Below are 12,057 nucleotides of genomic sequence, written 5' to 3' on the forward strand. Positions count from 1 at the left end.
TCTAGAAGTAGTATTGTCCAAAAAAGGTAATCGACCATAACACCCTCAGGTTGTTGTTGAACAAAGTGGTATATCCACTCATACAAATTTATAGGACATTATGAGAAAATGATTGTTGGGACATGGTCCCCTGTGGTCAATTTTGGGGCAAAAGCCCAAGTTTTGGGGCAGAAAGCCCAAGTTTTTGTTATGTAAAGTGTAAAGTCTTTGCAAGTTGTGATCGCGAAGCGCATAGATAGTAAGTGTCATAAAGGAATTTTCCCTTCTTTTATGCAAAATGTGTTCGCTTTAGTAAATCTACCCATGGTCCGCGAACCATGGGATTGTATAAAAAGGTGAGTCTTAGAGAATCTAAGGCAGTTCAGTTAAGTTCATAGTTGATGATATTAATGTAATAGATCATTAGAAGTGAAGAGTCTTAGAGTAGAGAGAGGCTTTGCAGCTATGTGCGCAGAGGCCTAGAGTAGAGTCTGTAGCTGAGTGTGTAGACCCCTGCAGCTGAGTGCGCAGGGTAGTCTTGAGTCTGTAAGTAGAACTTAAGTATCAATGAAGAGATTATTCTGGAAATATTTTTGTTTTTTCCATTTACTTTTGTTATGAATGATTGCGTTTATGTTATGATAATTGATGGGTTTATGATTTAATACTGTATTGATGCATGATTCTGCATATGTTACATTGTTATAAGGACGCAAGTAATAATATGTAGTTACACGAATAATATGTTAACGCATGGTAAAGTTATCAAACACTTAAACTGATCTGGGTAAATACAGAAGTAGGAGTAATTACAGATGCACGTAAGTGGTTGATTCACCTATTTAGAGTCCGTGAAAGACATTCGTAGACCGTCGCGAAGGTCTAGAGGCTGGTAAGAGGAAGTAATATCGATAAGTCTTAAGGGCTTATCGATTTGCGTGAAGGAAGGTTTAGGGAATAAAAATACATCAAAATCATCTCTGGGTGTGGAAACTTGGTTCCAACATCCCCCCATACTACTTGAATCGAGTGAGACTTCAATCTGCGCTCCGTGAATTGATGCTGAAAGGGCCATTAGTGTAGGGATTTGTTTGGAAAACTTAACTCTGAACCTAAGTCAGGACCCACTAATCCAACAAATGGTTCTGTTGCTAAGACCAGTCTTTTCATAAAGAGATGTGTGATGTCGCATTTTTGGAATCCAACAAAGAAATAAATTGAAGATTGGTTGGATAGGAAGATACACGAATTCAGGACACAAGAAAACAAAAATCTGCGAATGATGAAAGAACAATGGTTGGACAGGTATATGTACACAGAGGTACACAATTTTTTTTTGTTCCTTCCCAATTAAATTATACGAGTGGATTTCTAAACTGGTAGACGACCAGGGAAGGTGGAGGCTTGACGGTCCAATAGTGTGGACCCTAGAGTTAGTGTGAAGATTGGAAGCCTATGAAGATAAGATCACGTGCATTATCGATCACTGGTTTGATCGTGTCCTTAGAGGGTTTGTGATAAAGTTCGCGGTCGATACCTCGGTTATCTACAGCGAAGCAGAGCAACGCTTCTTCAAGGCACCGCGAGGTAAGTATTTAAGATCTTTGAAACTTGGATTAAAATGATCTTGTGTGAAAAGTGGGTTATGCAACTACCTTGATGTTTGGAGCTATGTGAAGTGGAAATTCATTCAGGCATAGAAGGGGAACAGGACCTGAATATAGCCTGCTGATTGAGCCTCCTCTGAGTGATGACGAAGAAGCAACACAGGCTTCTCCGTAGAGCATTGTCCAGTTGATAAGGCGAGGGTTCCCACGAATACCAATCCACCCACACCACCTCCATCTTCACCTCCATCGCATACACTTTCGCCCACACTTCCACCACCTCCACACCATTCAATATGGTGAATACAGTGAAGTTGGCCATTTTCTAGGGCTTGGGAAATGAGGAACCATACCAGTTTTGGTTTGTCGAGAAGGCTGTGTGGTAAGTCCAAAACATTACAGACAATCAAATGAAGAAAGAAACATGGTTACTACTTTACAGGAATGCGCGCTAACGTGATACATTAAGCACTGCACTGATAACCCAGCAACTGCGTTGGCAGGCATTCAGACTGTGCTGAATAAGGAATTCAGTAGGCCCAAATCTAAAGCGCAATCAATCGTTGGATTCAGGGAGATCATGATGAAGCCTAGAGAGACACCTTGGGAGCTGGATCAGAGATTGAAGTGCAAGATCCGTGAAGCTAACATGAATCTTACAGATGGGTAGCACCGCGAATGGTTTGTGGCTTCACTCTTGCCTCATTTAAGGGTTGTTTTATCACAACAAAAGATTAGTGGAGGCCTTGGAGATTGCGATGAGATTGCACGAGACACCAACTCAAGATGCTACTTTGGGAGTTTAGCAGATTCATGCGGAATTGCAGAACCTTTGCCTATAATTCCAATGTTTGAAGATGGATAGAGCAACTTGGCCAGAGGTGCATGAAGAAGTTTGGTGTTTGAAATGTAAGATTCAGGGCCATGATAAAGATCATTGCCCTGTCTTTGTGAATTATGTTGCAGGAGGAGGGTTGATGACTCTGAGGCCAGAAGCTTAAGCAAGGCCAAGTATAGGGCCCACACTGTGGTGTGCTATTTGTTAGGTAGCTGGAAAACATGCGACAGATAATTGCCACTTATTGCAGAAATTTGTATAGACACCACAACAACTCTTCTGCAAATCAGTAGGTCACAAGGAGCACAATTGTCATAGTTATGAGTTAATGATGGAGAGAACGCCCATGTATCGAATGCAGACAGAAACTCAGCCTCCGGATCAAGGCGCTGGGGGAGTGTGAGGAGGATATTAGAGGCGCGGGAGAGGCGAAGGCGGAGGAGGAGCTACACGAGGTCGGTGACAAGTTATTTGCTACAATTATGGAGGGCCGAGACACTATGCGTGGGAATGTATGAACCCGACGTGCCTTTCATGCCGATACTATACTCAGTTTGACCACGCGACAGAAGACTGCCCTGTATTAATACCTAAGATGTGGGAAAAACGGATGCATCCTCAGCAGCCTACCCAAAACCTACAGATGATGAGTGCTAAACCTCGTGAAGAGGATCCTAATGTGAATATTGTGCTGCGAAGTGGAATGATGATTGGAAAAGATAAGGGAAAGTAGCCTGAAGAAAGTGAATGGGTCCGCAAAGCTCAAGAGAAGGAGGTTGGCTTTGATTTAAAGTGTGTGAAAGATACCATCATGGAAGTGAAGAAAATCTTTGTTGAGGCTTCTACCTCAGGAAGTCAGGATAAGCAGTCTAAAGAAATGTACCCATCCATGCTTACCACCTTTTTGGAGACCTGTATGAAGCTGCTACGTAATAGCAAGGTCGTGAAAGGATTATAGGAGTTGATCAATAAATGCGTTGGTAAAGAAAATACTCCTGAGGGGCCGCACGTGGTCGGGAAAATTGGTAAGCATAAGGCAAGAACAAGGCGTGAGATGAGGCTCACCATGCAAATAGGAGAGTATGAAATGGTCCAAGTTATTCTGGATCTTGGGTCAGATGCGAATGTTTTCCCAAAACAAACATGGGAGAGAACAGGGAGACCTGCGTTGTAGTGGTCTATTATTCAATTTAGGATGGTGAATTAGCAAAAGATTATCCACATGGGAAGATTGTAGGGAGTGACAATAGACATTGAAGGTGCGAGCACGTTGTTTGATTTCAAGGTGATAGAGATTGTCGATGACAAAAATCTCTACCCCGTGCTCTTGGGGATTGATTGGGCTATTGACATGAATGGGGTGATCAATTTTAGGAAGCGGATGATGTCATTTGAAAGAAAATCACTCCATGTAGTAGTACCTTTGGACCCTGTGGAAGGACTGCACTATATTGAGCCAATCCACGATTATGAAAGTGACAATGATTCAGACTATATTTATAAGATAACGTTGCAAGATCAAGATTGGGTGAATTCGATAGTTGATGGACGTATTGCATGGGACCGTGAAAGCTCCTGCACATCAGATTCAAATGAAGAATCGGAACACTGGTAGAATTGATTGCACAGAGTATCTAAGCTGCGTTGTAACATTATGACTAAATCACTGCGATGTGTATCATCGGAGGTAAGAAGTCTGCCTTATTATGATGGTTTAACTTACTTTGATAAATTTTTGGAGGCATTTGAAAGGGAAGTGCCAGGAAGCATCGCTTCCAAGCCTTGGACTTGGCGCTGCAAACTACGCCTGCAAGATGGTGAGGTACACATAAAGACAATTTTGATGGATGGCGCAAGTACAAAAGAATGATGAGGGTGCGGTTTGGTCGCCCAAAGGTGCGATTCATAGAGAAATATGATGGGAGGAGTGATCCACGCGATCACTTAGAAAAATGGACTGATGTTTATGGAGAAGAACCGCAAGCGGAGTGGGTGAATTTGTTTTGTCACACTTTAGATGTAATACCAATGAATTGGTAGTTGGACACAGAGCTCCGCCATGGCACAGATGAATGGGATATTTTGAGATAGGGATTCTTAATGACATTCAGCTTTGAATATGGATTCGAGTGCATTGATGAAGCATTGCAGGAGGTCAAGGCAACGATCTTCAAAATCCCGCAGGATCCCTTGGATTTGATTCAGCGAGATTGGACCACCCACCTGTACCATGCGCTGGAGTGCTACAATGTGATTGTTGAAGAAGAAGAGAAGGATCCAAGGATCATTAACATCCTAGAGATAGAAGGTCACCACGAAGTTGAGGGGTTGTAGATAGAGAACCCAGACATCACTGCACCTCTGAAAATGAGACAAGTGAACATTGGAATAGAGGCGGAGACGAAGTTTGCGAAGATAGGAGACTATTGGAATGATGCTACGGTGAATAAGGCCGCTGATTTGCTCTGCGAATGCCTAGATTTGTTTGCTATGAATTTTTCAGACTTGAAGGGGATAATTGGCGATTTAGGAGTAATGAAGATAACGTTGAAACCAGATGCGAAGCCTGTGAAGAAAAGGCCATATCACCTTAATCTGAAGTATAAATAAAAGGTTCGCTTAGAGTTGGATAAAATGCTTGTAGTAGGGATTATTGAACTAGTGGAGGAGTTCGATTGGGTAAGCCCCATGTTAGTTCAGGAAAAGAAGTAGAAGGATGAAATAAGGATCTGTGTAGATCTCAGGAAGCTGAATGATGCTTGCGTACAAGATCCTTTTACAACTATGTTCACCGATGAAGTGCTGGATAATATAGGAGGACAGGAAGCATAATCATTCAATTATGGGTTCTTGGGGTAACATCATATCAATATCGCATTGGAAGATAGGAGTAAGATGACTTTCATGATCGAGTGGGGATTTTTTCATTATATTGTAATGTCATTTGGACTTAAGAATGCACTGGCAATATTTTTGGGCGTAGTCATTGCGGCATTCAAAGAGTTCATTCACAAGTTTTTGGAGGTATACTTCGATGATTGGACAGTGTTTAGACTAGTCAAACACCATGTAGCTAGTTTGCACCTAATGTTGGATATGTGCCGGAGGTATCAGATCACGTTAAACTTGAAGAATTGTTTATTTTGTGTACCTTTTGGAATCTTGTTGGGTCATGTAGTGTGCAGATAGGGATTAATTGTGGACCTAGCTAAGATCACGGTTATAATCAATTTGGAGGTGCCAAGGAGTGTTAAACAGTTGCACACAACACTAGGTCATACTGGTTATTACTAAAAGTTCATAAAGAGTTATGCTTAGATCATCGCGGCAATAGAAAAAATTGTTGAAGAAGGGCACTACATTCTGTTGGAATGAGGAATGAGAGTGGAGTCTGGATGTGTTAAAGGAAAAGATGGTCACCGCGTCAATATTAGTATTCCTGGGTTGGAAGAAGGAATTTCATGTGCAGGTGGATGCGTCATGTATTGCATTGGGAGTAGTCCTGACACAGACCGTGAAGGAGAATTGGATCACTTGATAGCATTTGCAAGTAGAAAGCTGTTGAAGACTAAAAAGAAATATTCGAAGATGGAGCACGAAGGGTTGGCTATGGTGTATGCACTTCAGAAATTCAGGCATTACTTGCTAGGCGGACACTTTAAGATGTACACAGACCATTCTGCATTAAAGTACCTAGTCAACAAGCATGTGTTGGGGGGGAATATGCAGATGGTTGTTGTTGTTTCAGGAGTATGATTTCGAAGTCATTGTGAAGCTAGGGCGATTGAATGCAGGACCAGATCATCTGTCACGCATTGAAACAGGAGAGGAGCCCACTAATTTGGAGGAAGGACTGCCTAACGTGCAACTCTTTGCGGTGCGTGTGACAAACAATCATTTTGCAAACATCATCCACTTCCTGACTATGGGAATGGCTCCAGAGGGGTACACTAGTCAACAGAAGAAGGAATTAGTGGTGCGCGTGATAGAATTCTTTGTTATTGTAGGTCACTTGTATAAGATGGGATCAGACGAGATACTGTGATGCTATGTGCCTGATTTTGAATGAAGCAGTATCCTAGTTGAAGCTCATGGAGGAGCTGCGGGAGGCCATTATGTAGGAAAAACAACAACACAGAAGATTTTGCACACTGGGTTGTGGTGGCCAACATTGCATAAGGATTTGAAAGCATATTGTAGGGCATGCGACGCATGTCAGAGAACCAATATGCCATCGCGAAGGGATGAGCTGACTTTGAATCCACAAGTATCATTGTAGCCATTTTAGAAATGAGTGATTTATTTTGCAGGGTTGATTCAGCCTCTAAGAAAGAAGATGGGTGTGCAGTATATCATCACCGCGAATGAGTATTTGACCAGATGGGTGGAGGCACAACCTGTAAAGGATTTTACAGGGGAAACAATAGCAAAGTTCATGTTTGAAGATGTGCTAACCAGGTTTAGTTGCCTAAAGATTTTAATGAGTGATCGTGGTACTCACTTCCTTAATTAAAAGATCAGCACGCTGACAGAAGACTTCCAAGTGTATCATCAAAAGAGCATGCCATATCATCCTCAAGCTAATGGGACGATGGAAGCATTTAATAAGATATTGGAGATGCACTGATAAAGGTTTTCAATGCGCAGAGGAATGATTGGGACGTGTGCATACTAGTAGTGCTATGGGTTTATAAAACTACTTGTAAAAATCTGATTGGACAGACACCGTTTAGGCTGGTATATGGCATAGAAGCAGTGATACCGATGGAATACATTGTACCTGACCTATGAATAACAGTGTTCACAAGAATGGCAGACTGCAGAGCCTTAGAAGAGAGGATCGTGCAGCTGACAGAGCTGGAGGAAAATAGATTCTTGGCTGGATTCCATCAACAAGTTCATAAGGAGTGCAAAAAGGCATTGCACGATTGGCACATCAAACTACACACCTTCAAGGTAAATTATTTAGTTTTATTATATGACAGTAGGTTTGATAAATTTCCAGGAAAATTTCAAATGCATTGGCTGGGGCCATATGTGATCAAGGAGATTACGGTGGTGGAGCAGTACAACTTGTGAAATTGAATGGAGATTCGTTTCCAGGAAAGGTAAATGGTAGCCGATTGAAGCCATACACCGGGGATCCAGCCAGATGACTATATGACGGTAACACAGTCTTAGTGCTCCAGGGTGTGGGACTATAAACTACACTGCCTGGTTTGTTGAGCTGTGCGATGAGGGGTCCGCGCAGAATAAAAAGGTGTCATAGTGTCAGTAGAAGCGCAAAGGGAGCCACACTACAGGATGAGAGACCACACAGCGTAGCCAGAAAGTGACCATTACCATCACTGTTCATGATTTGACTGCCAGAAGATGATTAAGAGAAGAAGGCAACCAACATTTAAGGCTGAAATGAATTGTGAAATCTTTGGAAATCTTTCGCTAATCTCGCATTTATGGACGGATTTTGGGGGAATGGTTGAATTTGAATTCGAAATTGCCTATAAATTACAGATGGTCATCCAGTGAGAAACACTTTGCCTTCTAAGAATTTCTGAGTGTTGCTTGAACTCTTTGATAATTTTCTTGCAAGCCCTATGTTTGAGTCCAATCAGAACTTCTTTAACAATGTTATGTCTGCACATGATGAGACCGCTAATACTGGGGGCACTGTCGCCTCTGAGGAAGTTGCCCCTGAAGGCATGAGTATGGAGGTTTCCAAAGTAGTACCTAAGGCTCCGAGGTCACCTAGGTCGAAGCCTGTGCCGCCGAGGGAGGATCCCAAACTAAAGAAAGATAAAAAAAAGAAGACATTTTCGATAAGTGAGTCACCAAGGAAACATGTAGCTACACAGGTGCAATGGAAAGAAAAGCCAACCATGTAGGAGAAAGGAAAAGTGGTAGACCTGGAGGCCGATGAGGGTGCGAAAGACATAGATGTTGAGGGGGTAGACCCTATTTTGAAGCTTTCGGAGTACATCCCTCTGTGCCAAGGCAAGGTGAAGGTCCCGAAGGACCCAGATGAGGGACAGTTCCTCCTAAACACACCCCTGCTGCCAGAAAAAATCACTTTTGAAGGTCCGCGCTTGGCACGCGTCCCACATCTGAAACTTGAAGATTGGGATTTGGGAGACGTTGAGCAGTTTCCCCACCTGGCTACCGATACCTTCATGAAGCGAGTATTCTACAAGGAGTCTGGTGTCACCGCGCTGGAGTTGGTGGAATGGATTCGCGGGGTAAATAAGGCAGGGTTGTTGAACCTCCTATGGGTGCCTCACTACCACTGCACCCCCATAAATTTGATAGTCATTAAGCAGTTGTTGTGCCTTGTGCATGATGGGTGCTTATGGTTGACTGATTACATACCAATCACTGGTATGTTGATCCATAGGATCACATCGTTACCTCAATCTGGACTAAATCCTAAAAAGGCATTTGACGGAAAGACGAGCAAGCGCGACCTTGTCGAGAAGATGAAGGACAAGTTCAAAGTTGTCAAGAAAGGATGTGAGTATTCTATTTCCAGTATTACTGGCCCCACAGTGAAGGTGGACACCCAAATTTTGGCTGGAAAAGTGATGAGGAAGTGCCATGCGGATGAGGTGCCGACACCAATTGTTATAGACATTTTTGTGCCTTGCAGATCCAAGCATGAAATATCCATAAACCAAGGGCTCCTAAGTCCCTAAAAGTGTTGTTCTAACCCCTAAAGGAACAAGGTCAACAAATTACAGCTTCTCCCAGAAGTTCTCCACCAGAAACTACTCAGAATAAGTCAAAACAGGATCATTTCAGCTGCTCCACTAGCTAGCTGCGTTGCATAGCACCTAAACACACTAGCTGGGTGCGTTGCAACGCACCTAAATGCACTACCAGGGTGCGTTGAGCGGGAAATGACAAATGGCAGTGTCATTCCGCGAGGTGGAGAGACAATGGAAGCTTCCAGAATCTTCTCCTATGACACTTGCCTCACTGAATTCGACCAAGGATGAGTAAGAGGCCTTCGGTCTCCAAGTGGAAGCAAGAACTGACAGAGAGAAGGCACCAATCAAATCATAAGCTGACTCATCCTCCTTGCATACATCTATATATGGATCCCTCATCCCAAAGATCCAGAGGCTGGAATCTTGCACATTGTAAGGAATTGTTGTTGGTTTTGAGACAGAGATCAGAGTATTGGGTGATTTATGCTTTGTTGGAGGTGAAGAGGGGCTTCTTTGCTGGGAGGTTGATGCTGGGTCAGGAATCATCGGTTGTAACTCCTCCTGGATCTTCTTGTTATATCAATAAAAACTATTTGAGTTTTTCCTCCATTCTTGTGTATCATTGATGCTTGTTACATTTGTATGGTTAACTTAAATCTGATCCTAAGTTATTTATGAATGTAAATCCATGTCTTTGTATAGTTTTCTTCTTCTGTGATCTTACAGGTACTTGGTGAAGCTGGGCAAGTAAGGGAGCAGGTAGCTGGAAGCTGTCAAAGAGGAGAGAGATTGGATCAAAGGACTAGCGCAAGACACAGGTTGGTTCTTCCTATTCCTCTTTATTTATAGTTCATAAAGGAAATACAAAAGTAGTTTTCTCTGTTTGTTTCTAAGGCCGCTATCACACCTTAGTGGGATAGAGCAGTTCTAAATAGACACTTTTCCCGGTAACAAAATGGAGACTCCACTGGGGAAGATTGTCTAATTAGTTTGTTTATGTATCTCTTGTTGTTTGTTTCATAAACTTATAAGTAGCAATCGAACTGCATTTGCCATAACAAATGCAAAGTAGACATCTGCTACCTCAAATCCATTCACTGGATCTGTTTATGATTTGAACAGCTGATTCATAGACTATCTGATTGCCCTTGTGATAGCTCTTAGACCCTCCTTAGATCTACCCCTGATTGTGCATTACTGATTGCTTTTACTCGGCCAAAAACCAAAGACTAAAATGAAAACTGTGACCCAGAACCCGGATAGAATTCTCGTTTCTCCCCCAGTGCAGGCACTGTGAAGAGGTTCTGCATTTCAACGCACTTCCCGAAAGGGCAACCTGCGCTGCAATGTAGTTTCTCTGTGTAACAGGTGCGCTAATCAGCCTAGCCCTGTGCGGCTGAGGTTCTTGTGCTTCATTATTTCCAGTTTTGTCTCTGAATTTTGCAGCCTGTGATCAATATATGACTGTTTCAAACCCCTTTTCCTTACTGATATTCCGCCTCATTTGTACAAAAGAACTGTGGATATTTTTGTGTGTTTGTTGAGTCGTTTACAGTTTTCCATTGCAAAAGTATAATAATCGTACTGTCGTCCTTTGATTTAAATCTGTCGCAAGTGTCGATTTTGATCATAGGAGAAAGTTTATTTGCTATTGATGGTCGATTATGCTTTTACTATTGCCTTTGGTTTGAATTTGTGACTTTCTAGTGTCAAAACGAGTATTTATTTCAAAATCATAAAGTGTCGTAATCATCTCTGCCTTTTGATTTCGAAAAGAAGCTTGTTTGTGTTTGTCGCTTGAAAGCAAATTCAGATTTGTACATCAACTTTCTTTTTAGCATCAATACTAAGAAAGTGAAAAACAAATACATGCATGTGCATTTGCATAAAGACAGTCTGTTTGGCTTGATTTAGGAAAGTGCATTTACAGTGTGCCCTTTTCTCTTTGTGAAAAGATTGTGTCTTTCTTTTCCCCTAGTAGCTAGGATTTTCATTGCTGAAAAGAGATAAAAGTTTTTTTATCATCTTTAGATTTCATTTTAGGAATTACATCTACATCTCGTGGTGAACCCAAAAGGCAAACTTCATAAGAAAAATCAAATTAAAATAAATTCAATGAATCTAACAACGCTTTGGAACTTAATGCACAACATTTAGAGGTCTAGGCTAGAGACGTATTCCGGCGTCGTAAAGCCTGGTAACTGTTGTCCTCACTGATGGTTGGGTGATTCCTCCACTTTGAGACGATAAGTGCCAGTACGGACTTGTGCTCCCACGTACCATCGTGTATATTTTGGGAGACCCCTATAGGCTTAAATCCTTTATCCATAGGAAGCCGTGTCGGCCGCCCTACTGATCGCAATGCACTGAACACAGCATTCGGGAAGATTGACTGCCGTACCGTAAAAAGTATTCTGCAGTTTTGCGATTGGTTTGGTACTCCCTCTACCTAGACCTCCAGAGCAGTCCCTTTTGTTCCTTTTCAGACTCTTTAACGGAAAAGGTCCATCTGAGCACTTGTCACTTCAGGATCATTAAAAATCGAAGGAGACTAGAGTCATCTTTTGTTTTTTCTCGACTCTTAAAAACTGAAAAAACAAGTTGTGTCAAAGCGTATAAAAATTTATTTTAAACAGAATATTCATACCCCTTTGCTACGTTGATCTTGGGTTGAGAAAATGGAGTCTACCAACCAAGGAATTCCCCTTGGTGGAAATCCTAGTCCCTTCTCCTCTTGGGGAGATGTTGGTGCACCCCATATGGCCCCATTGTCGCTTCCAGGGCTGAAAATTGGTTTGCCAGTATGGCTCTTCTCAACCTCTGTCGTTCAGAACACCACTATTCCTGAACAATCGAATAAAAAATTAGACGAGTCCAGAGTTGCCCACCAACCTTCTACTTCCTCTAATTCTTCCTCTCCTCCTTCCTC

This window comes from Pinus tabuliformis, chromosome 4_2 (assembly GCF_031772625.1).
Source record: "Pinus tabuliformis cultivar Carrire ecotype Pingquan chromosome 4_2, CPIR1, whole genome shotgun sequence".
Lineage (NCBI taxonomy): Eukaryota > Viridiplantae > Streptophyta > Pinopsida > Pinales > Pinaceae > Pinus > Pinus tabuliformis.